This window comes from Somniosus microcephalus, chromosome 1 (assembly GCF_052327205.1).
Source record: "Somniosus microcephalus isolate GS21.2 chromosome 1, FLI_Smic_1.0, whole genome shotgun sequence".
NCBI lineage: Eukaryota > Metazoa > Chordata > Chondrichthyes > Squaliformes > Somniosidae > Somniosus > Somniosus microcephalus.
In genome coordinates this window covers 223,646,331-223,674,315 of record NC_140987.1, presented here as the reverse complement: position 1 = coordinate 223,674,315, position 27,985 = coordinate 223,646,331, and the positions used below count along the sequence as shown (strand labels likewise).

The 27,985-nt window shown below is 48.3% G+C and overlaps 1 pseudogene; it reads left to right on the top strand.

Annotated features, from left to right (window-relative positions):
* The first annotated feature begins 980 nt into the window (after positions 1-980).
* On the top strand, positions 981-3,973 carry LOC147124633 (cholesterol 25-hydroxylase-like protein 2 pseudogene; annotated as a pseudogene).
* The last annotated feature ends 24,012 nt before the right edge of the window (positions 3,974-27,985 follow it).

Here is a 27,985-nt window from a genome sequence, read left to right as displayed (position 1 = left end):
ACAGACAGATAGATAGACAGACAGATAGACAGACAGATAGATAGACAGATAGATAGACAGACAGATAGATAGATAGACAGATAGATAGACAGACAGGTAGACAGACAGACAGGTAGACAGACAGACAGATAGATAGACAGACAGATAGATAGACAGACAGATAGACACACAGATAGATAGATAGAGAGATAGATAGACAGACAGATAGATAGACAGACAGATAGATAGACAGACAGATAGACAGACAGATAGATAGATAGACAGATAGACAGACAGGTAGACAGACAGACAGATAGATGGACAGACAGATAGATAGACAGATAGATAGACAGACAGATAGATAGATAGACAGATAGATAGACAGATAGATAGACAGACAGATAGACAGACAGACAGATAGACAGACAGATAGATAGACAGACAGATAGATAGACAGACAGATAGACAGACAGACAGATAGATCAATGCATATTGAACCACCTTCAGAAAGAAGATGCCGATCCAAGACACCAACGGATAACAATTGCCAACCCATTATGCTCTGAAAAATGCTGGAAATACTGAGGGTGGGTTATAAACCTGAAACGTTAATCTTTTCCATCCTTTTCCACGGGTGCTGGCTGACGTGCTGAGTGTTATCACCATTTTTCAGTTTTTGTTTCAAATTTCCAGTATCTGCGGCCTTTTATTTTTTGCCATTTTGCTCTAAATTTGAAATAGACAGCTCTTGTGACCATTACCACATTCCTTATTCCTTTTGCTAACTGCACGATGATAAATTACAAATTGGTATTTTAGAATTGGTAATTATTCAAATAAATTAACTTGACGGGACGCCTTGCAACGTGGTCGCATTATAATTATCATTAAACTTGGAAAAAATAATTTAGACTCCAACACGATATAGCTTTAACAATATTTTAAACCCCTCGACGCGGACCTGTTCTAGTTTCAGATGCACTGCCTGTAAGAGGAGCCTCTTGTCGTTGCACAGGGTTTAAATGATACATTTATATTGCACTCTGTGCCAGTTTGTATTGGTTGGAAAGTGTCATTGTGGGAAGGACGCCAGATTTGACTTGGCTGGCCGGCTCTGCCACCGATTGCTTCACTTCACTTCCACCCTCCACCGGTGGTGCGGAAGAAGCCTTCCTCTCCCCTTCCGATGGCTTCTTCCTTCAGTCCCGTTAGGTTGCTGGAACCTTGCCTGCAAGTTATTGAGAGCGCCAACCTCAGCCAGTACCTGCCGGAGGAGACCCTGCTTCAGCCCCTCTGGGACTACCTGCGTCACCGCCACCAGGACAACCTGCGATCGCCTCTCTTCCCGGTCATCGTCTCAATCTCTGCCTACTTCACCTTCTGCGCCTTCTTCATGGTCCTCGACCTCCTCGCACTCAGGTGCCCCACCATCAATGGGTATAAGATCCACCCCGACAAGCCCCTTACCCGGGAGAATGTCCTGAAGACCCTGGGGCTGACCTGCTACAACCACTTGGTGTTCATCCTGCCGGCGGCCACGGCTCAGTGGTACTGGAGACCCGAGACCCCCGACCCCTCTCCCAGCAGAGGCCCCCGCACTCTCGGAGCTCCTGGTCGGGGTGCTGAGCTGCACCATCCTCTTCGATTTCCAGTACTACGTCTGGCATATGCTGCACCACCGAATCCGTTGGCTTTACACCACTTTCCACGCCGTCCATCACGAGTACTACGAACCCTTCAGCTGGGTGACCCAGTACCTGTCCGCCTGGGAGCTGATCAGTGTGGGGTTCTGGACTACCCTGGACCCCCTGCCCCTGCAGTGCCACTGCCTCACAACCTGGGCGTTCATGCTCGTTAACGTCTTTATCTCTGTGGACGGTCACTGCGGCTATGATTTCTCCTGGTCCCTCCACAACCTGGTCCCGCTCGGGCTCTTCGGGGGCTCCCTGAAACACGATGCTCACCATCAGAAACCCATGACTAACTTCGCCCCTTTTTTCTCGCACTGGGACTGGATTTTCGGAACCTATAGCGAGAACAAACACTCGCCGGCTGTACTGGAGAGCAAAAAGGGGAGAGAGAATAACCCCTCGGGAACGCTGATTCATTCAACGGGTTAAAAAAAACTTGCTGCTGGAAACACTCAGCAGGTCAGGCAGCATCTGTGGAGAGAGAAACAAGCCAGGTCAATGACCTTTTATCAGTTCATCATTGAGTTTTGATGAAAGGTCATCGACCTGAAACGTTAACTCTATTTCTCTCTCCACAGGTGCTGCCTGACCTGCTGAGCATTTCCAGCATTTTCTGTTTTTATTTCAGATTTCCACCATCAGTGGTATTTTGCTTTTGTAAAAAATGTTCTGCTTCTTGGTTGTTGCAGATTTATACCAAGACTAGCTATGCTACTTGCAGCCCCCCCCCCCCCACACTTTTAATCAAAGGTTTAAAACTGCATTAAATGCAACTGCGGCCACAAATTTAATAGTGCTGAGGGGACAGGTTTGGAGGTGGGTCTGCGGTCAAACTGGCAAAGATTGACAGCGGGTAGGAAACTGCCTCCATGCGAGTCTCTCAGGTGTTGGGCCTGTCAGCGGAGAACTGACCCGACACCAAGCGGCGGGGGAGACAATTCAGCTTGTTAAATGGCTTTTTAAGAGACAATTTAAGACTATTTTGAGACTTGCTTCTAATTTTACGTTCTCCCCCATGGGTTACCCGTTGTTCGGGGAATGCGCCAGCTCAACCTGGCGTGTTTTGAGTCTGCTCTGATGTTTGTGAAAAGCTGCAGAAGTGGTGTGAAGGATGCCATGTTGCAGATGGTGAGTTTCAGAGCGCAGAAACTGTTGGTTACTGCATTTTTAATACATATAGAGATTTCTTTAGCTTACAAGTTTTTAGATCCAACTGTATGTCCAGTACCACCTCATTGGGAGAACCTCTCTCACCATTGACAGATCGCTTCTGTCATCTCACCTGCAGCTGCCATCTATTCCAGGAACATCGGAGACAATGAAACAATCAGAACTTGGTCCTCTGAATCCTTCCACGATCAGCCCCAACACCAACAACACTAGGCACACCAACATCATCACCAACCTTCGCCGCCATCACCTGATACTGCACAGGACACAGGGCATCAACCCCTGACAACATTGCAGTGCATGCTGAAATCCGGCACTTCCAACGGGCCCACGCGTGAGTACCCCGTCCGTACTCACGCGTTGGGACCGGAATTACTGGCCCATTATGTTTTTCTGGTGCCTTGAAAGATTTTGATGCGATTTGTGTGGCTACAATGTGTTTAGCAAACAAAATAAAGGTTTGCCAATTACTTTTTGAAGACGATGCACCTTTAATAAAAAATGTCACCAGTTAGCTAATGCTGCTAAGAAAAAAACAAATGTGGTTCTTATTTCAATTATTTATAGCTCTTGACAGCTGAATGTAAAGCAAATCCATGACAATGAATTAAAGAGGCATTGTTAATAGAAAAGCGTGTTCTTTTCATTGTTACAAAAATGTAACTGCATCTTGCCAACATTGCTGTATTGCTTGTGTACATTATTACTATACCCAAGGCTGTACGTGTCTCTGTTTCTCCTCCAAATGGTGAATACCTCCATTATAGATTTCAGGTCTGGCTTAGATATTCTTTTGGGTTCAAGGATGCTCATCAGTCCTATAAGTGGTCCTCAAGTTTTGCATTCAGGAGTGTGCCTGTACTGCCCAATATCTAATCATATGACAGCATAACCCAGGGCAGGAACAATAGTATCCCCTTTGTGATCTGAACTGGATATTGTGTCTTTCATAGTGCCCTCATATATGTTTCTCCAGTCTTTCAATAGTTGGACTGAAAATACTTGAGTGAGATGAGGCTAGATACAAATTGTTAATCTGCTTTATTTTATGGACAGCAAATGAATTCAGTGATGTTATAATCAAAATGTACTTACTTCACTAAATTCAAACTGCTCTTTGTGAATAAAGGAAATAATAAACCAGATAGCTTTGTCTTGATTAGTACACTAAATATATTTGCTTTTAGTTCATCTTAACATTTAAGCAGACCAAGGCTTACATACTTGGTCAGCACTAGTCTTGCAATAAACTGTTCAGGCCTTTCTTGACTTTTTTTTCAAGCAGAGCATCCCAACTAACTTCTTTTTCTTACCCTTTTGCCCACAGGAAGTGAGACGGTGGAGGGAGCACTGTCCTTCTGACTTCTTCCCCAGGCTTGGCAATAAAACCAGCGACAGCACCCCCCCCCTCCCCAGCGGTGGGTTCCTAGAAACCATCTCTTGCTATGCTCACAATGAATGCGACCTTCTTGACACAATGACCTTGATTTTTACAGGAAGGTGGGAAGGATGCGGGAGAGCCAGTAAGCAGGCAACAAACCCGGCAACGTTGGGAACATGGAGGCCCTGTCGATCTTAATGGTAGGACCTCATTTGAATAAATATTTCCAGAGGCCTGCCCAACACCTGGCCAGATAGATTGCCTGGCTGGCGGGTGGGAGTGGGAATCTGGTGGCAGGAGGCTGCAGCCGGGAATCCAGTGGGAACAGTCCACGGCAGTCAATGGGAGGAGGGGATTCGCTGGCCTCACAGTGGGAGGGGCCACTTTCCTCTGGATGAGAGAGTGGGAGAATGCCAGGTTTTGGGGAGACTCAAGGACTCCTTGAGGGGCCTGGGGCGAACACTGCTGCTCCTCCTGGCCCACAAGGAGTTCAAAAACAGGGAAAGTTTTAAAACTTACCTGGACCTCTTCTGGCCAGCCGACTCCTCTCATTGTGTTGCTGCATACAGCGTGGGACTCTCCCTGTGGTGAGCTGAAAATTATATTGCAGTGCCAATGACATCATCGAGCTATGACTTTTGAACCTTAAGTAGGCCCCCACTTGCTTTTAGCAGGAGCCTCACCCAGGGCCTGAATCGCTGTAGTTAAAATTATGGTGGCCGTGAACGTGGCGGGTTATGGAATTTTAGGATTTTAACCCCTCACCCGACACTTTCCTGCTTGTTGGGGGTGGGGGAGGGGTTTAAAATCGAGGTACATGAGTCAAGGATGTCAGTTGACTCTTAAGGATTGACTTTGACTTTTGGGTGACTGACCATCCCTGGCCGACATTGAATTTGGCCAGCAAGCTGTGTCAGGAGGCTCTTTGGCTTCAGGAACGTCGGCCAGCTGGAACATTGGTAGAGGCCCGTCGGAATGGATTGGGAATTGGCTGGGGGAAAATTGCTTATTCCATTGACCCACATTGCGGAACTGAAAAGTTATTAGCTACTCCTCATGAGTAACTGATGCTTACTTCACACTACTAAGTCAAATATTGAATGACAGACAATTCAAAATCTGTACAAAAGCTAAACACCGGATGCTGGAAATCTGAAATAAAAACAGAAAATGCTGGAAATACTCAGCAGGTCAGGCAGCAGCTGTGGAGAGAGAAACAGAGTTAACTTTTCAGGTCAATGACCTTTCATCAGAACTGAAAAAAGTTTGAGATATAACAGTTTTTAAGCAAGTACAGAGGCAGAGAAGGGGGGGCAAGGGAGGAAAGAACAAAATGGAAGGTCTGTGATAGGATGGAAGACAGGAGATATTACAACAACAACTTGTATTCATATAGTGCCTTTAACACAGTCCCAAAGCCCTTCACAGGAGCGTTATAAAACAAAATGTGACACCGAACTGTAGGACGTTTAAATTCCCCCAGTCCTTTAACCCGTCCAACAGTTTCCAAAGTTCAGACCCATGGAACAGACAACTCAAAAACCAAGGATTCTGGGATAACTTTCTTTTACTTAAAATCAACAAGAGGTTACAAACAAGTTTGCACACAACTGTTACATATACTTGTTCATTCACCTATTACAGGATTGCACAATTCTTTTCATTTACTTTAAGCTCAAGCAATCATAAGCAAAACACATACGTACTAACACCCACGAGTGGTGGGTTCGGCCATGAATAGCAGCTCTGTAACTGGCAACTGATCAGGTTGCCTGACCTACTGCAGCAGCCCCGAGTGTCTTTTAGCAGCACTTTTTATACCCCAAAACTTGGCAACCCACCCACAGCAGTCATGAGCCAAACTTTGTGAATAATGGTCAGCAGTTGTTTTTTCTCGCTCTCTCTTCCTTATCTGTTTTGTCAGTTAGTCAGTGGGCCTCAAGACTGGTTTCTTCATTGTCTAAGGATGTTCCTGTTTTTGCAATGGCTACACAGTTCAATAATTTGTTTTTACAGAACTCTCAAAGGCTGTTTCCTTATCTGTGAAGGACAGCTTGCAGCCTTCACAGCTTTAACCGCAGCAGTTCTTTTTTTGCAAAAGTTCTCTCAGCAACCAGTCTCTTGGCCTCTCAAGACTTCCTGGTACATTAGATTTGGTCAACTTTTTAAGTTTGGTGAAGTTACAGAAAACTTTTACAGCACGGCCAGCAATGATGGAGCGGTTAAAATCGGCGGTGCTCAAGAGGCCAGAATTGAAAGAGTGCAGATATCTCGGAGGGTTGTGGGACTGGAGGAGATTACAGAGATCAGGAGGGGCGAGGCCATGGAGGGGTTTGAAAACAAGGATGAGAAATTTAAAATCGAGGCGTTGTTTAACCAGGAGCCAATGTAGGTCAGCGAGCACAGGGGTGATAGGTGACCGGGACTTGGTGCAAGTTAGGACACGGGCAGCATAGAATCATAGAATGGTTACAGCACAGAAGGAGGCCATTCGGCCTATAGAGGCCATGCTGGGCAGAGTTTTGGATGACCTCAAGTTTACGAAGGGTAGACCGCGAGAGGCCGGCCAGGAGTACATGGGAATAGTCAAGTCTAGAGGTAACAAAGGCATGGATGAGGGTTTCAGCAGCAGATGAGCTGAGGCAGGGATGGAGTCGGGCATCGTTACAGAGGTGGAAATAGGCAGTCTTAGTGAAGGCGCGGATATGTGGTCGGAAGCTCATCTCGGGATCAACTATGACACCAAGGTTTTGAACAGTCTGGTTCAGCCTCAGAGAATTGCCAGGAAGAGGGATGGAGTTGATGTCTAGGGAACAGAGTTTGTGGTGGGGACCGAAGACAATGGCTTCAGTCTTCCCAATATTTAGTTGGAGGAAATTTCTGCTCATCCAGTACTAGATGTCGGACAAGCAGTCTGACAATTCAGAGACAGTGGAAGGGTCGAGAGAGGTGGTGGTGAGGTAGAGTTGGATGTCGGCAGCGCACGTGGAACCTGACATTGTGTTTTCAGATGATGCCACTGAGGGGCAACATGTAGATGAGAAATAGGAGGGGGCCAAGGATAGATCCTTGGGGGACACCAGAGGTAATGATGTGGAAGCGGGAAGAGAAGCCATTGCAGGTGATTCTCTGGCTACAATTAGATAGATAAGAATGGAACCAGGCGAGTTCCTGGTTAAATGACAAAAGGGATGATGGCGCAAGGCAAAAGGTGATGGTAATGGGACAAGAAACAAAAGATGGGTCTAGAGGAGGTGTAAATGGGAATAGCAGAGTCATTACCAACATCTGCTATCCGAAAAAATGGGGACAGAGGTTATGATCTGAAATTGTTGAACTCAACGTTGAGTCTGGAAGGCTGTAAAGTGCCTAATCGAAAGATGAGATGCTGTTCCTCGAGCTTATGTTGAGCTACATTGGAACAGTGTAGGAGGCCAAGGACAGAGGTCAGAGTGAGAGTGGAGCAGTGAATTAAAATGACAGGCAACCGGAAGCTCGGGGTCATCCTTGCGGACTGAACGGAGGTGTTCCACAAAACGGTCACCCAATCTGCTTTTGTTCTCCCCAGTGTAGAGAAGACCGCATTGTGAGCAGTGAATACAGTATACAAAATTGAAATAAGTACAAGTAAATTTCTCTTTTACCTGGAAGGAGTGTTTGGTGCACCAGACGTTGGGAAGGGAGGAGATAAAAGGGCAGGTGTTGCATCTCCTGTGCTTGCACGGGAAGGTGCCATAGGAAGGGGAGTGGGTGTTTGGAGTGAATGAAGAGTGGGCCAGGGTGTCCCTTCGAAATGCTGAAAGGGGAGGGGAAGGGAAGATGTTTTTGGTGGTGGCATTCCTTCCTGAGTCATTTTTTTGCTGCTGTTGTAAATGAAAGTGATCGAACACAACTTTTTACTGTGGATTGGAATTCCTGATCATGTGAGAATGACCGTTCATAGTATGCAGCCGTGTTTAATTGCTTACAGCAGCAACAATAACAACAAGACTCCGATAGGAACCCTGCTGGGGTGCTAAGAGGGGAGGGGACCAGTCCACGTTGATTTTTGTCTGAAAATGGAGTCATGAAGACCGAGCCCCAAAAAGCTCATTGAGCGAAATAAGGATGGATGTAAGAAATCCCCCTCACAGCTTGGTCTTGGATCTCTCAAATGAAGCAAAGGAAGTCCTGCTGCAATCCTAGGATTTCTGAACCATGAAGGAAGAGTGCATGGACACATGTCTTATAGACAACAGACAATCTGGATATGGAAACTGCCAGAGCTGCTAAGTGCAGACACTGTTACACATTTTAGTTGCTAGCTACTTCCAAGAATTTTACTTTTCATATCCAAGTTTAGCTCCAGTGATGCTCAGCCACTCTCTTTTATAGCATGTAGATATCTCCAAGCAGTCCCCTGGAGGCGACAGATAAGATTTTCTTTTATCTGTAGATATCTAGGTTTTTTTCTCTTGGCATTGGTGCTGTTCTTCAGATCATGTATCTTTTCTCTCACTTCTTGCCTGATTCTGGAGGTTACTGAGGCAGTGTTGACATTGGTAATCACTGCCTTGTCTGTCACTTTGCCATTACACCCAGGATTTGATCAATATGCAATGGAATTGCTGAAACCTGCAATATTTAAAAGGTGTAATTATCTACTTAGCTGTTTGAGAAGTGTCAGCCGTTTGTTTCTTAACTGGCTGCTTCCTCTTCATCCACTTGTGCGAATGCTCAAGAATTAATTCCCTGGTTCCAAAACCATAAAAACCTGCTATCCTGACCGCAAGTCACAATTTACACAGCTGAAACTAGCAACTTCCTCATTTTGACTCATCAGAGCAAATCTTCTCCCACAAACGAATTATTACTCATCTTTGTCAGCTATCATATTTGTATTCATATAAAGCCTAATGTGACATGATGAACTCACACAATAAATTACTTTTGAAATATCGGGAGGAATGTTAACCCCAAAAAACGGATGGTTTGAGGTCAGGTGGGATAAATCTGAATCCTGACCCCACCCCACCTCCAGCCCACCTACGTCCGGTTTTAACAGAGGCGGGACAGAGGGCGGGCGGCCAGGAGAAAATCTGCATGGTCAAGGGATGAACGAGCCACACAGTTCAAACCAGACACTAACCCCGGGGAACCACAGCCACACGATACAACTGACAAACCCCAGCATAACTACCACGGAGGAAGCCACACATAGTTCCCCTACCATTCCCAGCCCACCAAGAGAAGAGCAGCATAGCCAGGAAGTGAGTGAGCCTTCCAGGGCCGACCAGCTTAGCCAGGAAGTGAGTGAGCCTTCCAGGGCCGACCAGACACATACCCCGGGATCACACAGCCAGATACAACCAAAAGATAAATTTAATCAATTAGAGATAGAGATGGTTAAACTTAGAGAGGAGGTCCTCAAATTGAATGACAAACAAAAGCAGGAGAGGGAGAGACACAAGAGAGAGCTGAATAGACTTGATAACCAGGTGAATCTATTTAAGAATCAGGTGAAAGAGCTGCAGGAAAAAGAAGAGAGCCATAGAGGAGAGAAAACACCATTAGACCAGCAACCAGAGACTAGAGATAAGACAAGACAGAGCCGGACGGAACGGCTGCACTCCCACACGGAACAAAAGCAACAGACACACAATACAAGGGGTGCCACACAGACCGACCAGCATACTGACTCGCAATCTTCCCCCACCACCATGGAACCACAAGCGAGCCGCTCACAAGAGGTACGCACACACCAGACACCCCAGCCCAGCACACACACTATGAGTCCAGGCGAAAGCCACCAGACAGTAAACACAAACAAGGCTGACGTCGTAATACTCATAGACTCAAATGGGAAATTTCTATGGGAGAAAAAGCTCTTCCCTAGAAGTAAAGTAGAAAAGATTTGGTGCCCAACAACAGACAGAGCCATGGGATGGCTGACCAAAGCCAGATTAGGCTCCCCCCAACACAAAATAATACACACGGGCACAAATGACCTAAAGGCCAAACAGAAAGAGGTAGCAACATCGCTCAGAGCAATGATTAGGAAGGCAAGCAGTACATTTCCAAACACTAGAATCACTGTTTCCACAATATTGCCGAGAACAGACTTCAACAACAACACAATTCATGAGATAAATGCCAGCATAGCAACAGAATGCGAATCAAACCACAACGTACACCTGGCCCAACACCCCACCCTCGATGAAGAATGTCTTTACGACCACGTCCACATCCAAAGGCAAAAAATATCGATCTTTGCTAAAGCCCTGAAGGACGTCGCTTTTAACCGGGTCCATACCCAGACTCCAAGAGGACCCCCCCCCGACCACCAGAGATCAGCGGGGTACATATCAGGAACACTACAAAGACCACCACCACACCAACCGAGACCGGAGAGGATCCCCATGCAAAACAACATTATCAGATCTGCACCACTCCTGTCCCACAGGGGAATAGGACCGCTACCAGCCAGACAGAGGGAGAGATGCACAGGACGTACGCAATACCTCAGACAGAAACAATCCATTAAGAGACAATAAGCAGATGTGCAGCAGCATCTACTTCCGCCTTATGGATCAAGGACTAATTAATAGAAAGAACTGTAACCAAATTGTATTAACTTTTGTAGACAACTGGGGTGATTTTTTTTTCCCCACACTTAGACACGACAAACACGTACCACTCTTTAACCTATCATAGAAAAAGATAAAACTTAACATGAAATCCTTATATATTTCGACCTGGAATATCCAAGGTCTACGCTCTTCACTGCGAGAAGTGAAGAGTAGGACCCCAGAGTTCATAGAGGAAACTAAAGATCTAGATATTATCATTTTACAGGAAACTTGGTATAAAGGAAAAGGACACACCGGCTGTCCCCAAGGGTACACTGAGCTAGTGGTCCCCTCCAATAAATTACCAAGTGTAACCCAAGGCAGAGACTCCGGAGGCATACTGATCTGGTTTAAAACAGAACTTAAGAATTACATCAAATTTATAAAAAAGGGCGAAAACCATATGTGGCTCAAACTTGAGAGGGAGATTATCTCAAACACCCAAGATGTTTACATTTGCGCACTTTATATCCCTCCAATCGATTCCCCGTACTACAAAGAGGACACCTTCTCCAACATGGAGGGGGAAATTATCCAATACCAGGCCCAGGGGAACGTGTTGATCTGTGGGGACCTCAATTCAAGAACGGGCGAAGAACCAGACTTCACCAATAATCAGGGAAACAATTACGTATTCGGGAATAACCACTTTGACATCCCTTCCCTTCCATACAGGCATAACTGCGACAAGCAGTCAAATACCAACGGTAAACAGCTACTACAGCTCTGTCGAAACCTGGGTCTGTACATTGTCAATGGTAGGTTCATAGGAGACCTCCTAGGAAGATCGACCTACTGCTCACCTCTTGGCTGCAGCACAGTAGACTATATGATTACAGACTTGGACCCATCCTCTTTCAGAGCATTCACAGTCAAACCACAAACAACACTGTCAGATCACAGCCAAATTACTATGTTTCTCAAAAAGACAGAAACAAACAACATAGAAACACAACCCAGTAAACTGTACAACACCAAAAAATCGTACAGATGGGCCAAAAATGACACGGAAAAATACCAGAAAACAATTAGCAATGCATCAACTCAAGCTCTCTTAGACACCTTTCTGGATAACATATACACTCACAATAAAGAAGGCGTAAACCGGGCAGTTAGTAAACTAAACAATATTTTTGATAATTTGGCAACAAATGCAAACTTGAAAGCTCGCAAGAACAAACCCAAAACAAAAAACTATGAAAAATGGTTTGACCATGATTGCCATAACATGAGGAAAAAACTTAGAAAACTATCAAACCAAAAACACAGACATCCAGAAAACGAGGAATTACGCCTTACTTATTGTCAGATGCTAACACAATACAGAAACACACTCAGGACCAAAAAAGAGCAATTTATTAAGAATACACTCAGCTCCATGGAGGAATCCATTGAGTCGAATTGTTTCTGGGACAACTTGAAAACACTACACAAAAAACAACACGACGATTTGTCCATTCAAAATGGGGACACATGGGTAAACCACTTTGAAAAATTATACCAGAAAAACACACTAAGACCAGAGCAACACCAAATACGCAAAAAACTAGAAAAGCTTGAAATGGCCATAAAAGATAACCAAAACCCGCTAGACGCCATAATAACAGAAAAAGAACTTCTTGAAAAACTCAAGGACCTGCGATCAGGAAAAGCTTGCGGGACAGACGGCATACTAAACGAGATGATTAAACACGCAGACGACAAACTGAAACTGGCTATCCTAAAACTCTTCAACTTGGTTCTGAGTGTCGGTTATTTCCCTGACATCTGGAACAAAGGACTCATAACACCCATATACAAAAGTGGGGACAAAATTGACCCAAACAACTATCGAGGCATCTGTGTAAACAGTAACCTGGGGAAGGTATTCTGTAGCATCATAAACAAAAGACTTATAAACTTCCTTGAAGAGCACAATGTCTTGAGTAAAAGCCAAATTGGATTCCTGCCAAACTATAGAACATCCGATCATATCTTCACCCTACAGACCCTAATTGACAAACACGTTCACCATAACAAAAGCAAAATCTACGCATGCTTTGTAGATTTCGACTCCATCTGGCATGACGGTTTATTCCTGAAACTTATCGAAAGTGGGGTAGGAGGGAAAACATATGATGTAATTAAATCAATGTATGCAAACAATAAATGTGCAGTTAAAATTGGAGACAAACAAACAAAATACTTCCCACAGGGGCGGGGGGTGACGCAGGGCTCGCCAATCTCACCGACACTCTTTAATATTTACATTAATGGATTGGCAAAACTACTTGAACAATCTGCAGCACCCGGCCTCACCCTATATGAATCCAAGGTTAAATTCCTCCTCTATGCCGACGACCTGGTTCTGCTGTCACCAACTAAGGAGGGTCTACAGCAGAACCTGGACCTGCTGGAGTCGTACTGCCAGACTTGGGCCCTGACAATAAATCCCCAAAAAACCAAAGTCCTTGTGTTCCAGCAAAGATCCAAACAACATGGACCCACAATAAATTTCACAGTAGGAACAACCAAAATTGAACAAACCACTCACTACACATACTTGGGCTTAAAAATCAGTTCTACGGGAAACTTCAAACTGGCTGTGAATGAACTGAAAGAGAAAGCAAGAAGGGCTTTCTATGCCATCAAAAAATCAATCCAAATAGAAATCCCAATTAGCATTTGGCTCAAAATTTTCAAATCAGTAATTGAACCAATTGCACTCTATGGCAGTGAGGTCTGGGGACCACTAACACAACAAAATTTTGCAAAATGGGACAAACACCCAATTGAGATCCTACATGCGGAATTCTGTAAAAGTATTCTCCGGACTCAAAGGAAAACAGTAAACAACGCATGCAGGGCGGAACTAGGCCAATACCCATTAATAATCACTATCCAAAAAAGAGCCACCAAATTTTGGAATCACCTACAAATGAGCAACCCCCAATGCTATCACTACGACGCCCTGAAATGCCAAGAGCTGACCATAAAGAAGAATACCCTCAGTCAACTAGTCCTGGGACTCAATAAAGTAACTAATAACAATACTAACAATAACCAGTCCCAGGACAGTGACAGGGTAACACAAAGAATTCGACCCAACACAATCGTCGCTAAGCAAAAGGAAAAATATCTGTCATATTGGGCAGAAACAACAAAAACCCAAAGCAAACTCAATTGCTACTTGGCCCTAAACAGACAATACAACATAGCTGATTACCTGACCATGGTAAAGGATAACAAACTGAGAAGAACCTTGACAAGGTACAGACTTAGCGAACATAGCCTAGCGATCGAAAAAGGCAGACACAGGCAGACCAGGCTGCCAAGAGAAGACAGGATATGCTCTCACTGCAGTCAGGGAGTAGTTGAGACAGAGATGCACTTCCTCACAGCCTGTGGAAAATATCAGGGCATCAGAGAGAATTTCTACCAAAAATTCTCACAAATATGCCCTGAATTCAGAAATCTGACTGACAACCAAAAACTCCCATTCCTACTGGGGGAGGAGAGAAGCTGTGTAACACTGGCGGCACACTATGTTACAGCTTGCCATGAACAGAGGGACAACCAGTAAACTAAGACAAGAGTATATATAAACAAGGCGAATGTATATTTATAAACTCAGGGATATACCTGTTTATACACTGTATGAATGGAACCGCGTTTATGTGTTCAACCATAAATGTATTTTGATGCTTTGGCAACATAAGATGTACCTTATCATACCAATAAAGCGATTTGTATTGTATTGTATTGTATTGGGTTGGTACTTTAAATATTTAACTGTGGGCGGGCGGATTTCCCAGGCCTTAGGGAACCCGCCAGCTAAAGGCAGGCAAGGACTGCTGAATCCAGGAGGTAAGTGCCTTTCCACTTTCCTGCTGGATCCAGCATTCCTGCCTCGCCAACCCCCCCCCGCAATCGTACAACCTCCCCCCCCACCCCGACCCTTCCGATCTGCCCCCCGAGGCCATTGAGATCCCCACCCCCAGCCTCCGATCCCCCCTGGACCGATCTCCAACCCCCAGCCCTATTCTGGCTTCCCGACTGTCTCCCCCCCGCCCCCCCGATGATCCGGTCCCCCAACACTCTCCTATGATCCCGGCATTCCACCACCTCCAAAGATCCCAGCCGTCTCCTCTGAAGATCCCAGTCCTCCTCCTCCTCTGAAAATCCCGGTCTTCCTTCTCTCTGCTCCCCAGGCCTATCCTGCCCGACAGCCAGCCAGCCTTTCAATCTGGCTGGCTGCGGGCAGGAGACAGATAAAAAACTTGTAAATCAAGCTCTGCCATTAAATTCAGCAGGGCCTGAGGGAAACCCGTTCTCGCGGGTTTCCCGTTCACATTCCATGCACTGGAAGGGCTGCAAATTATACACGGAACTGTGTACGGTGCAAAGGCTCCACCTGTCCCAAACAAGGCCAGCAGAGTTGGCGGGGGCCAATGAAGGAACTACCATGTTGGGACTTCCCATGCTCCAGTCCTGGGAACTGCCCAGCACACAACCAGCGGCCAGTACCCTCAGTGAAAGTCTACCAATTGGCACTTATGGGGACCTCTTGAGCCCCTCAGCATTCAGAAGACCAAGCCTGGACCTCTGAATGCTGAGGAACTTTTGTATTTAAATTTCTGGCCCCTCACAAAGGGGGCCAATAGGTCATAATAAAGATGTTTCTGGGCACAGGGCGAGATCTTGCACTTCCTGGGAATGAGCACAGTATGCTGCTGCATGCAAGTTCCTTCAGCAGACAGGTGCTCAAGATGTGCCCCACCCACCTATGGGATTTAACTTAACGGAATTCCCCCTGACCCTGCGAACTTTGACAGGGTCAGCACCAGAGATGCTGATCAGGTGTATCCCAACACTTCCGCTGGGATGTGGCTGCTGTAGATTTTTGACCCCAGACTGTTCATGACCTGGTGCACCATACACGAGTGAAAGAGAAACTGGAAGGTGGAATTTGGGGCTGGGACTCAGGGATAGAATGGAATGGGATGGACGATACATTCTGGGGTTGGTGGGTGAAAGGGAGTCGGAAGAGTGGGCAAAGGTTTGGGTGGGAGTGGGCAGCCTCGGATTAGATTTGGAACAGCAACAGGCGGCTTGGGGCTTGGGCCTTGGGAGTATTTGGGGAAAGGGCAGGGGTTGATTGAAAATTCAGTGGGGTTAAGATCTTTGAGCACTCAGAAGGGACCTTCAGGAGGAGTGAAAGCATAAGGCTGGGGGCACCTGGGAAGGGAGCACAGGAAGTGCATGGAGCAGGAGCAGTTAACATTTAGTGGGTTAAGATTTGTTGGTTTTTAACTGAATGAGACATTTGAACCAATCAGCATATTTCATGCCGTATGGACTCATTTCCCCTACTGATGCCATGTTGAAAAACTTTTGACTATATCGAGTGATTTTGATTCTAGCTAGTGATGCACTACTTGCTAACATAGGAGTCCGATGTGGGGCACACACCCTGGCCTAGAAATTCAGCTGTTTGCGCCAGACGTTAGCGCCAGATTTCCGGCGCTATCCACTTAGCGCCCGGGCACCGCCGGATCTGCGCCTACGCCGAAATTCAGCTGGGCTTTAGCACCGGCGCAAAGTGTTAGCGCCCGGTCAGCTGCGCGCGCATCTTATGACGTCATTCCGTCGTGCAACGCCGTTTGTGCGCCCCAAACCGGAAATTCAGTGGCGCCCGGCCGATGTTGGCGTGGCGCTACTAAGAACTGTGAAATGGAACTCAACAGAGGCCCTGTGGGATTCGGGGAGCGCTAATTAAAGGGCACATCCACTCACCCATAAAAGCTAGCCATTTCGCTGCAATGACTTGACTGGTTTGGATTTCTGCACAGAGAGCAAGGCACAGAGATTACTGATTTCGGACACCATAGGAGAGGTCTTTTTGGCTTCTAGCCAGTGCTTTGACATTTGCATCCTTGTGATTTTGCTGGTTGGAACTTTGTAATGGGGGCTGCATGGGGGGCCAACCCTCAGTTGCGACATTTTGTGCGAAGGGCTGGCATACGCTTTGAGACAGGCCCAGGCATGGCTAGATGCAGAGGGGCCATTAGGCGTCGCCAACGTAGGCCTTACCCAGTCAGGCAATACCGGGAGCAGGTCTCATATCTCACCATGACTGCGGCGCATTGTGTTAAGAGGCTGCGCTTCAGAAGGGAGGTGGTTGAAGAGATCTGCCAGCGGCTTCATGCAGATTTGCAGCCACAGCTCATGTCCAGGGCGTCTCTCTCGGTGGAAGTGAAGGTCACAGTGGCTCTCAGCTTTTATGCAAGCGGCTCCTTCCAAGCCGCTGCTGGGGACATCGCGACCATCTCCCAGTTCGCCGCGCATCGCTGCATCCGACAGGTCACCGAAGCACTTTTCGCGAGGAGCCACCAATTCATCTCCTTCCCCATGACCCAACACAAGCAGGAGCAGCGTGCATTCGGATTTGCCAGGATCGCGGCCTTCCCCATGGTGCAGGGCGCCATTGACTGCACGCATGTGGCTATGCGGCCACCTATCCGCAATGCCGAGCAAGACCGCAACCGGAAGGGCTACCATTCCCTAAATGTGCAGCTGGTGTGTGACCACAGGCAGCGCATCCTAGCTGTCAATGCCCGCTTCCCAGGAAGCATCCACGATGCCTTTATCCTGCGACAGACTACTGTGGCTGACATGTTCCAGGCACAGCCTCAACCAAGGGGATGGCTTCTCGGGGACAAGGGCACCCTTTGTGCACATGGCTCATGACCCCGCTCCGCACGCCCAGGACCCCAGCGGAGCTGGCATACAACGAAAGCCATCAAGCCACAAGGAACCTAATAGAGCAAACGATAGGTGTCCTCAAGCAACGGTTCCGTTGCCTGGATCGTTCGGGCGGGTCTCTTCACTATTCGCCGGATAGAGTCTCCCAGTTCGTCGTGGTCTGCTGCATGCTCCACAACCTGGCTATCCGCAGGACTCAGGCACTGCCACCTGACATTGGGCCACCACCTCAGGAGGACGAGCAGGAGGACCCTGAGGAGGAGCAGCACCAGGCCAGGAGGGAGCGACAAGGTCCAAGGGCCGTCCGCCGGGGGCTTATTGCTCGACACTTCTAGGCCCCCTGTCAGGGAATGGCCTGGCCCACTGAACGCAGCCGCTTCGCAAGCCCTCAGCCGGTTAACCCAACAACCACTTGAAACATGACACCTGCACATGGTGAATAAATAAACATCTTTATTTGAAAACCTCAGGGCCCTTCCCACATGGAAGAGCAAAACAGAGAAGACCCCCAAAAAACAGTAACAAACTTCTGTCACTCCCAAAACCTGGGGAGGACTAACATAACATCAGCATCCAAATGGCCTCGTCACTGGCCTAACAAAAACAAGCCCCCCCAACAACACAAAGACCCCCATAAAACAAAAACACATAATGCCCCCCAGAACAGAAGCCCCCGCATCACCCAAACCCTCGGTGAACACACTCTATTGGGTGTGGCGAGAGGGCGAGTGTGTGGACAGGCGTCTTTTGCCCCGGCCCGTCCTGCTGCTGCGCCTCAAGCTGGGCCGTGAGGCTGTGCCGAGGCTGGGGGAAGGATCCTCAGGGCGACAAGGCGTCTCGCCAGATGCCCTTGGGGGTCGGCCTACACGAGGGCGGGCCCGGGAGGGGCCGGCTGGTGGCTGCTGCAGCTGTGGGTGGCCCTCTTCAGTGGCTGCAGGAGCTCCTTGCACCGTGGCTGGGGGAGTGGCAGGCTCGCCTGCACCAATGGGTACAAGGTGGGTGATGCCAGGCGCGCGCTGGTCGCCAGACACACGTGCACTCGGGCGGCCTGGCCGGGGAGCAAGCGCGCCAAACTGTGGGTGGCCAGACCGGTGTGCGGCAGCAGGGCGGCGCCTGGCCTGGCGACGCCTCCCCGCCAGTGCGAGGGTCGCAGAAGTCAGTGCCCCAACTGCGCCGGCATGTCCCCGCATCTGCAGTCCCATTGTCTGGACAGCACCTCTCAGCTGGCGACTGGCGTGCTGCGCTGCCTCGAGTTGCTCGACCCCCCTCTCATGCGCTGCCACAAGGAGCTCCACCCCCCTGGCGTGCGCTGCAGCGAAAACCTCGAGGCCCCTGGCCTGGGCTTGGCCGAAAGCCACCACACTTTGAGAGAGGCTTTCGATGGCCTGAGGCATCTGTGCCAGCACCTCCATGATTTCCACGTGGCGGCGCTCCGATGCCGCCGACATCTCGTCCAGGAGGCGCACCTCCTGGGCGACGTCCGAGTCCGGACTGGAGGGCGCCTCCACCCTCTGGCCAGAAGGCTGGCGTGCCGCCGGAGCGCTGCCGCGTGCGGCCACGCCACTGACACCAGGTTCTGCCCTCCCCTCCACCGCCTCCCCCCTCTGGGCAGAAGGGTCGCGTGCCGCCGGAGCCTTGCCGCGGGCATCCATGCCACTGGGACCAGGTTCGGGGCTCCCCTCCCCCGCCTCCCCCTGGCTCTCCGGCACGCCAGACGTATCCCCTTCATTGGCATGTCCTGGAGCGGAGGAGGGTTCCCCCGAGGTGGCGCCTTCCTGCTGCTCCTCCACGTCCTCCTCCTCCGAGGGCCTGGCTGTGTGGGCTTCAGGGAGCACCTCCTCCTCACCAGCTGAAAGCAGGAAGGCACAAGTGTAGCTTTAGAGTGAGGACAGGCCGACAGCGAGGGAGGCCGCACTGGTGCATTATGCGCATTTATCGGCCACTGGGGAAGGATGTAGATCTGATGCGCGAGGGCAAGGATAGAGGTGCAGCCGGTCCTGTCCTTACCAGTGGGCTCCAGTATAGGGTCGGCGTCGCCGATCGCCACAGGCCCAATCACCGGGTGCCGCAGCAGTCGGGCCACCCTCTCTTCCAGAGGCGTCAGCTCCTGGAACTCGTGAGGGCCTCCACCAGTGACACGGAGGCTCCTGGCATTCCTCGCCAGCTTGGCCTGCAAGAGAAAGGAGGGCGTCTAAGTACAGTGTGGTGCCCTGTAGCTGTGTGTGAGGCCTGCCATGGTGGAATAGCTTGCACAGTGTGGTGCCCTGTAGCTGTGTGTGAGGCCTCCCATGGTGGAATAGCTTGCACAGTGTGGTGCCCTGTAGCTGTGTGTGAGGCCTCCCATGGTGGAATAGCTTGCACAGTGTGGTGCCCTGTAGCTCTGTGTGAGGCCTCCCATGGTGGAATAGCTTGCACAGTGTGGTAAGTGCAGAAAGAGCTCTTGATTAACATGCAAGTGCCATTGCAGCGGCAGCAGGGCTGGCCATTAGACCTTGGATGTCCCTTTGGCCCTAATGGGAGGTGCACATGCAAGGATGAGGGGGACATTGGAAAGGGTACTCACCTTGACCAGCCGACATAGGTCGTTGTATTTCTTGCGGCACTGGTCCGCACTCCTGGGAACATCTGAGCTGGAGGAGACCCTCCGGGCAATTTTGGTCCAGGCCTCCCTGAACTGGCTCCTGGGAGCCTTCCTGCCACTAGCCGGGCAAACGACCCGCCTTCTTTTGCGCACCCCATGAAGGAGCACACCCAGCGCATGCTCAGAGAAGCGTTCGGCTCTTTCACGGGCCCTCTCCATGTCCTCCAGGCGTTGATATGCCACACAACCACTCCTGAGGCCTAGTTGCAGGGCTACAGCATGCAGGGCGTGGCTGCAGTCAAAGTTGACCCTTCCCCCTTTAAGAGCTGGCCGGCGTCAGGGTGTCTGCTGACACTCGCCACATGATCGCACCTGCGCTGCGCCCGGAATCGGCGTTATTAGGCTGCATCGCCGGATTAGCGCCTGAACACAGGGTTCCAACGCCTTGTGCAGTGCTCGGCCAAAAAGTTGGCCAAATCTACTGAATTTCGGCGAGCTCGCCTGCACTTTCCGGCGGGCGCTAAATTTGACGAGCGCCCGACTTTAGCGCCGCAATAGCGTCAGAACTGAATTTCTAGGCCCCTGTCTTTTCTCTTTACAGATGCTAAATTACCTGTTGTGTATTTCCAGCATGTTCTGTTTTTATTGCTGAAATAAGACACTTGCACAAGCTAAATTAATGCAATACATTGATGCAATAAACTGTTAATTTTTTCTTATGATGAACAGTTTCTGCAGCTTGCCAGCTTATTCATTGTAAAGTGTTGTTTGTGCACAGATTCAAGTGTTCTAGTGTTCTTTGTAAAATTTGACAAAAGCTGTCTCTTGGCACAATGACAACCAGTGGCTACTGACCCCGAGGGGCTTAGGCTTATTGATAGTCAAATCTGGGTTCCGGGCAATTGAATTAGTTGATTTCCTATTCCCTCACTTCCTTGCCGTTTGTTCATCTCCATTTAGTTTGTCTTACTGCAGATAATAAAAATAACCTATGAGTCAAATAAACTCAGTAAAATTTACTCACGTGACAATGCGACGACTGTGTATTTCTATCGATCCCATTTCAACTTTAGTCAACAGCTTTGTTTCATGCAAGATAAAGAAAGAAACATTTGCATTTATATAGCGCCTTTCATGACCCTCAGGATGTCACAAAGCACTATACAACCAATGAAGTACTTTTGAAGTTTAGTCACTGTTGTAATGTAAGAGATGGGGCAGCCAATTTATGCACAGCAAGCTCCCACAAACAGCAATTAAATAAATGACCGGATCATCTGTTTTAGGTGTTGGTTGAGGAACATATGTTGGCCAGGACACTGAGAGAACTCCCCTGCTCGTCTTCAAAATAGTGCCGTGGGATCATTTACATCTACCCAAGAGGGCAGACGGGGCCTCGGTTTAACGTCTCATCCGAAAGATGACACCTCCAACGGCGGGGCTGAAAGAATTCAAGATGCTGGTATCCTCATCTATTATCCTCCTTCTCACATCCCACTTCACCCTCATCCCACAATATCTTCTGATTTACAAGCTGTGCATGGTGTAAGCATGCACCTCTTGATTTACCCCCTCCCCTCACTACAACTCCACCTTTGTGCCTTCCTCAATTCAGGCACCCAAGAAATCCAGCCTGCCCAGCCAGTCGGTCAACAAGAAAAGGGAGAGGAGAGTGAAGAAGAAGAAACACACTCCCAACTACCAGCTGCTCGAGGTCGCCCTGCAAGGCCATCTGCAGTCTCCCCCACTGAAAGTCAGCAGCCTTTCACCAGCCATGATGCAGTCACTGGGGTAGGACTGCATAAGAGCACTAGGATAGGCAAAGGCACATGCAAGACAGTCACTAAGGGAATGCACAAGGGTGATTTGATTTTTTGATGCCATATTGGATGCATATATGGATAAAGGGTTGGAAAGTTTGCTTTGTACTGGCTTTTATTTCAGCATTGTGGCCAAGAGCACGTTGTGATGGTCAGTAACAAAGGGAAGGGAAGGTGTGGGACAAGTCCTGGCCAGAAAGGGGCTGTCTGGGTTGCATCCTTCCTAATGCATCCTCCTCTTCTGCTTCCTCATCTTCTGCTTCTTCCTCCTCCCTCTGCGAGCAGCTTGTCCCCTTTGCTGCCTCTGCTTCATCTCCATGTGATGTTGCAGTCCAAGGGAGACTGCAACTAGAGCCCTCAGGACTGGGAGCAAGTGGTGTTCTGAGGCCTTCCTTTTAACATTCAATGCCTTGTAAGCATCCAGCAGCACTCCCTGCACTCTTTAACAATTTTTTTAATGTATTGCACCGAGCTACTACTCCAACAAAATGTAAAAAAGAAAGTCCAAAAGCTAAAATAGAAACTTACCTGAAAGATGTGTGTGTCCCTTTAAGAAGCGCTGGCAGGGTCTCTGTAGTACTGCCGCACGCACGTTAATTCATGCATGATTTGGAGAGGGCAGTATCCAGAGTGGTGATGTCCAATATCACAGTTGTGCGTCAAATCAGGCGCTGCACGCCAATTGACGTCACGATCTGCATATTTACATGTGGTAGGCCAGCGCAGGCAACGGCAGTGCTAACAACCTCCCCAAAATGGCGGCCACCATGTTCCGTGCTGGAAGCAGGTGGAAGCTGTGGTGTATGTAACCTGTTCCACCTTAAGAGAACTACCTTAAGAGATGTACTACTTTCTCTTGGCTGCTGTATACTGTAATACTGTAATACCGGTGGTGACCACACCGGTATATAAGTGTTGTGTGGGGATTTGCTGGGCAGTTCAGCCCTGACCTCCGAATAGTAAAGACCTGTTAAAAGTTATTCTTGTTGTCTGTGTACAGTGATTGATCCTAAACATAACTGGGACACACAGACTCAACAGTGGCGACGAGTCCGATCTTACCTTGCGGCAGTTTTACATCCAAGGCAGCTTTGTCCTCAGAACGGGCGTCGAGAAGAGGCATCCGCCCTCATCATCCTGCTGAGCACCATCGCACGGGAGGCATCGAGAACCCGAGTTAAAAAGAAAAATTCTGACCACGAAGCCCTCCATCAGCGACAGGCAGTGATCATCCCTTCTACCACGGTGGTGGGAAAGCCGATCAGCGACACGAGCAGAAAGTCGGCCACGTTGGCTGTGGAGTAGGGGAGGGAAAACGAAGGAATGACGGCGGAGAACTCGACCATGGCCGGTAAAAAGGGCCGCGCTGCAATCGAGGCCGAGAGGCGCAGCGATAGGGGCAGCTTAAGGCGCGAGAACCGCGGAGAAATCAAATGCAGCCGGTGTAAAGGCTGCAAGCGGGGCTGCGAGGCAAAGCAACGTCGGGGAATTGAGAACCACTGGGGAGGCGAGAACGGCAGCAGCACGGCAATCGCCATTGCAGCCAGCGGGGGGAAGAAGGCAAACGCGGGAATCCGCCATTGTAGTCGGCGGGGGAAGAAGACCAGCACGGGAAAGACCGCCAAGCGCGGGAAGCCGCCATTTTAGTAGGCGGGGGAAGAAGACAAGCGCGGGAAGCCGCCATTTTGAGAAAAAGAAAAATTAAAAAACTTGCAAAGATGCCTAAACATGGGAGCATTAATACCTTTGATAGTGATATCGAAGATTGGACCACGTATGTAGAACGCATGGAAGTTTATTGTAAAGCAAATAAGGTACCAGATGATGAGAAAGCACTAACCTTATTAAGCTCAATGGGTGCGAAGACATACGGGCTATTGAAGCACCTTCTATCACCAAATAAACCGGCGGATCAGACTTTCGCGAATATTGTTACTGTCCTGAAAAATCACTTAAACCCCACGCCGCTGATGATAGCGGAACGATTTAAATTTTACAGAAGAACGCAGCTGAAAGACGAAAGCAACGCTGAATTTTTAATTGAACTGCGTAAGCTATCGAAGTACTGTCAGTTTGGAACAGGACTAGTAGATGCGCTGAGAGATAAATTTGTGTGTGGATTGTTAAAAGAAGGAACACAAAAGCGACTGCTTGAGGAGAATGATCTTACGCTTGATAAAGCTGTCACTATTGCAGCATCGCAAGAAGCCGCAGCGAGAGGCACGGCGGAAATGCAGCTACGGTCACCAGAACTCAGCACCAATCAAATGGTCTTGGGTACAGTAAAATGTTATCATTGTGGAAAGACAACGCACGATCAGAACCAGTGCTGGTTCAAAAATCAGGAATGCAGAAAATGTGGCAGGCTTGGTCACATAGCTAAAGTATGCCGGTCAGGAAAGAAGACCAGCAACAAAAAGTCACCGCAGGAAAAGTACAGAAAGGTACACAAGGTGAAAAAGAACAGTTCGAACAAACAAAAGTCAGATTCAGACTCCAGCAGTAATGAACTGGGTAGTCTAAGAGTACACAATGTTGGTAAGGAAGCAGACCTCCAAACAATTTGGGTCACACTTCAGATAGCAGGAGTCCAAGTGAAGATGGAATTGGACACTGGATCGGCATTGGCGGTCATGAATAAGCAAGATTACAAAAGGTTATTCCCACATATTCCCCTACGGGATACGGAGATTGTATTGAAAACATACACGGGGCAAAGAGTATACCCCATCGGGAAGATAGAGGTAAAGGTGGTCCACGAGGACAAAGAAAGCCGAGGAATGGACTTGTATGTGCTACCTGAGGGAGGTCCACCACTACTGGGACGGGAGTGGATTAGGAAAATAAATATGGACTGGCATTCCTTAAAAGCACTAACGGTAGATTCTGGTAAAAAAGATGTCAAACCTAAACGATTGTCCAGAATATTGGACGATGCTAAAGAGGTGTTTCAACAGGGACTGGGAACACTGAGAGGAATTACGGCAAACATCAAGGTTGAAGAACATGCAAACCCAAAATTTTTCAAAGCCAGACCGGTACCTTATGCGATACGACCAGCTGTGGAAGCTGAGCTGGAAGGGCTAGAACGTTCAGGAGTACTGTCTAAGGTAGACTGGAGTGAGTGGGCCACACCCATTGTTCCCGTCATGAAGCATTCATCGAGCAACAAGCCGGGGGAACCGGGGAAGGTTCGCATCTGTGGAGATTTCAAGATCACTGTTAATCCGGTGCTTCACACGGTGCAGTATCTGCTTCCGCGGATTGAGGATATCTTCGCTTCGTTGTCTGGCGGGAAACACTTCACCAAGATAGACCTGGTGCAGGCGTACTTACAGATGGAAGTTGAGGAAGAGTCACGCCAGTATCTCATGATCAACACGCATAGAGGCTTGTACCGGTATAATAGACTGGTTTTTGGAGTGGCATCGGTGCCAGCAATTTGGCAGAGGGCCATGGAGCAGGTATTACAGGGAATTCCAGGCACACAATGTTACCTGGACGATATTCTGATTACAGGAGATGATGACGAGGAACGCCTTGCAAATTTGGAACTGGTGCTCACCAGATTGAAAGAATATGGACTTCGAGTTAATCGCCAGAAATGTGAGTTCTTTCAGAAGAGGATCTCGTACTGTGGTCATGTCATTGACCAGGAGGGGCTTCATAAGTCTCCTGACAAGATCGAAGCTGTTGTGAAGGCTCCCGCTCCGGATAATGTATCCCAGTTGAGGTCGTTCCTAGGGTTGATTAACTATTACCATAAGTTTCTGCCAAATTTATCCACGGTGCTGCACCCGCTGAATGCTCTTTTGCAGAAGGGAGTACCATGGAAGTGGAGCGAGGACTGTAAGAGGGCCTTTCGCAAAAGCAAGGCATTGATCACCTCAGAGGAAGTGTTGGCTCACTTCAACCCAACGCTGCCTATTCGTTTGGCTTGTGATGCTTCTCCATATGGTATTGGGGCAGTACTCTCACACAAGTTGCCAAATGGCCAGGAGAGGCCAGTTGCGTTCGCATCCAGATCATTGACCTCCGCTGAGCGCAACTATGCTCAGATAGATAGGGAGGCTCTCAGCCTTGTGTGGGGAGTAAAGAAGTTTAATCATTACCTGCAGGGCCAAAAGTTCACGCTTCTGACAGACCACCAGCCATTGGTATCCATTTTTAACCCTATGAAGGGTGTTTCGGTGATGACAGCACAGAGACTCCAGAGGTGGTTCCTTTTCCTAGGGGCACATCAATATCAGATTGAATTCAAAGGTACAAAGCAGCATGGTAATGCTGATGGGCTGTCGCGCCTGCCACTACCTACAGAGGAGGAGGCACCGACGGTTGACCCTGTTGAGTTATTTCACTCGACCATCATCGAATGTTTACCAGTCACCAATGCAAGTATTGAAAGAGAAACCAGGAACGACCCGACACTGTCCCGTGTCTACGAAGTGACCGTGAAGGGATGGCCAGCACATGGTGATCCACTGTTACCGGCATTCTCAGCAAGACGAGAACAGCTGTCCGTCTGTCAAGGAACATTGATGTATGGAACAAGGGTGATTATTCCTCCTAAGTTAAGAGAGAGAGTTCTAAAGGAACTGCATGAAGGTCATCTGGGGGAGTCAAGATGAAAAGCCTTGCTAGGGCTTATGTGTGGTGGCCGGGTATCGACCAACAGATAGAGGATCTGACGAAAAGCTGCTCAGGGTGCCAAAAAGTACAAAATGCACCTCCGATTGCACCGCTGCATCCATGGGAATGGCTGTCAACCCCATGGCAACGTGTACATATTGACTTTGCTGGTCCATTCATGGACTCCATGTTTTTAATTGCGGTGGACGCACATTCTAAATGGCCAGAAGTGATTATGATGCCTACCACTACCTCGGAAAAGACGATCGCGGTGCTAAGAACGATATTTGCAAGAAATGGATTGCCAGAACAAATATGTTCAGACAACGGACCGCAGTTTGTGTCTGAAGAATTCCAGAAATTCATGATGAAGAATGGGGTGAAACATTATACCTCTGCCCCATATCATCCGGCTACAAACGGGTTGGCCGAGAGATTTGTACAAACGTTCAAAAAAGCAATAAAGGCCATGAGCGAAGATCAGATTCCACTACAACACAAGGTGGACAAATTCCTACTGGCATATCGAAACGCCACTCATGCAGTGACAAACCAAAGTCCTGCCATGATGTTCTATAACAGGAGGTTGCGGTCCAGGTTGGACTTGTTAAAACCAAATGTGCGGAGGGAAGTTGAAAACAAACAGTTCCAGCATATAAATAACAAGACCACTCCCAGCTTCGAAATAGGACAACCAGTGTTAGCCCGGGACTATAAAAATGAGAAATGGCAATCTGGAACAATTCGGGCCAGGCAAGGACCCCTGATGTACACGGTAGATATTGGTGAAAATGTAATACGGCGTCATGCTGACCAACTGGTAGAATCGAGAACAAGGGTCGAACCTATGGCTATGGCAGAGACAACCGTGGAAGAAGTTAGTGAACCTGAAGCATCTACCTCAGAAGTGAATGTACCTGATGATGATGTCCAATCCATAAGAGATCAACTAGATGAGTCACCCCAGCAACGAGAATCAGAGACCCCTGAAAGGCGTTATCCAACTCGAATCAGGAGGCCTCCTCAGAGACTGAATCTTTGAACTGTTTTGCATGAAGTTGTATATATATATATGTTATTATGTTATGTTAAATGGGGATATAACTGTTAAGCTAAAAAGGGAGGATTGTGGTGTATGTAACCTGTTCCACCTTAAGAGAACTACCTTAAGAGATGTACTACTTTCTCTTGGCTGCTGTATACTGTAATACTGTAATACCGGTGGTGACCACACCGGTATATAAGTGTTGTGTAGGGATTTGCTGGGCAGTTCAGCCCTGACCTCCGAATAGTAAAGACCTGTTAAAAGTTATTCTTGTTGTCTGTGTACAGTGATTGATCCTAAACATAACTGGGACACACAGACTCAACAGAAGTGAGGC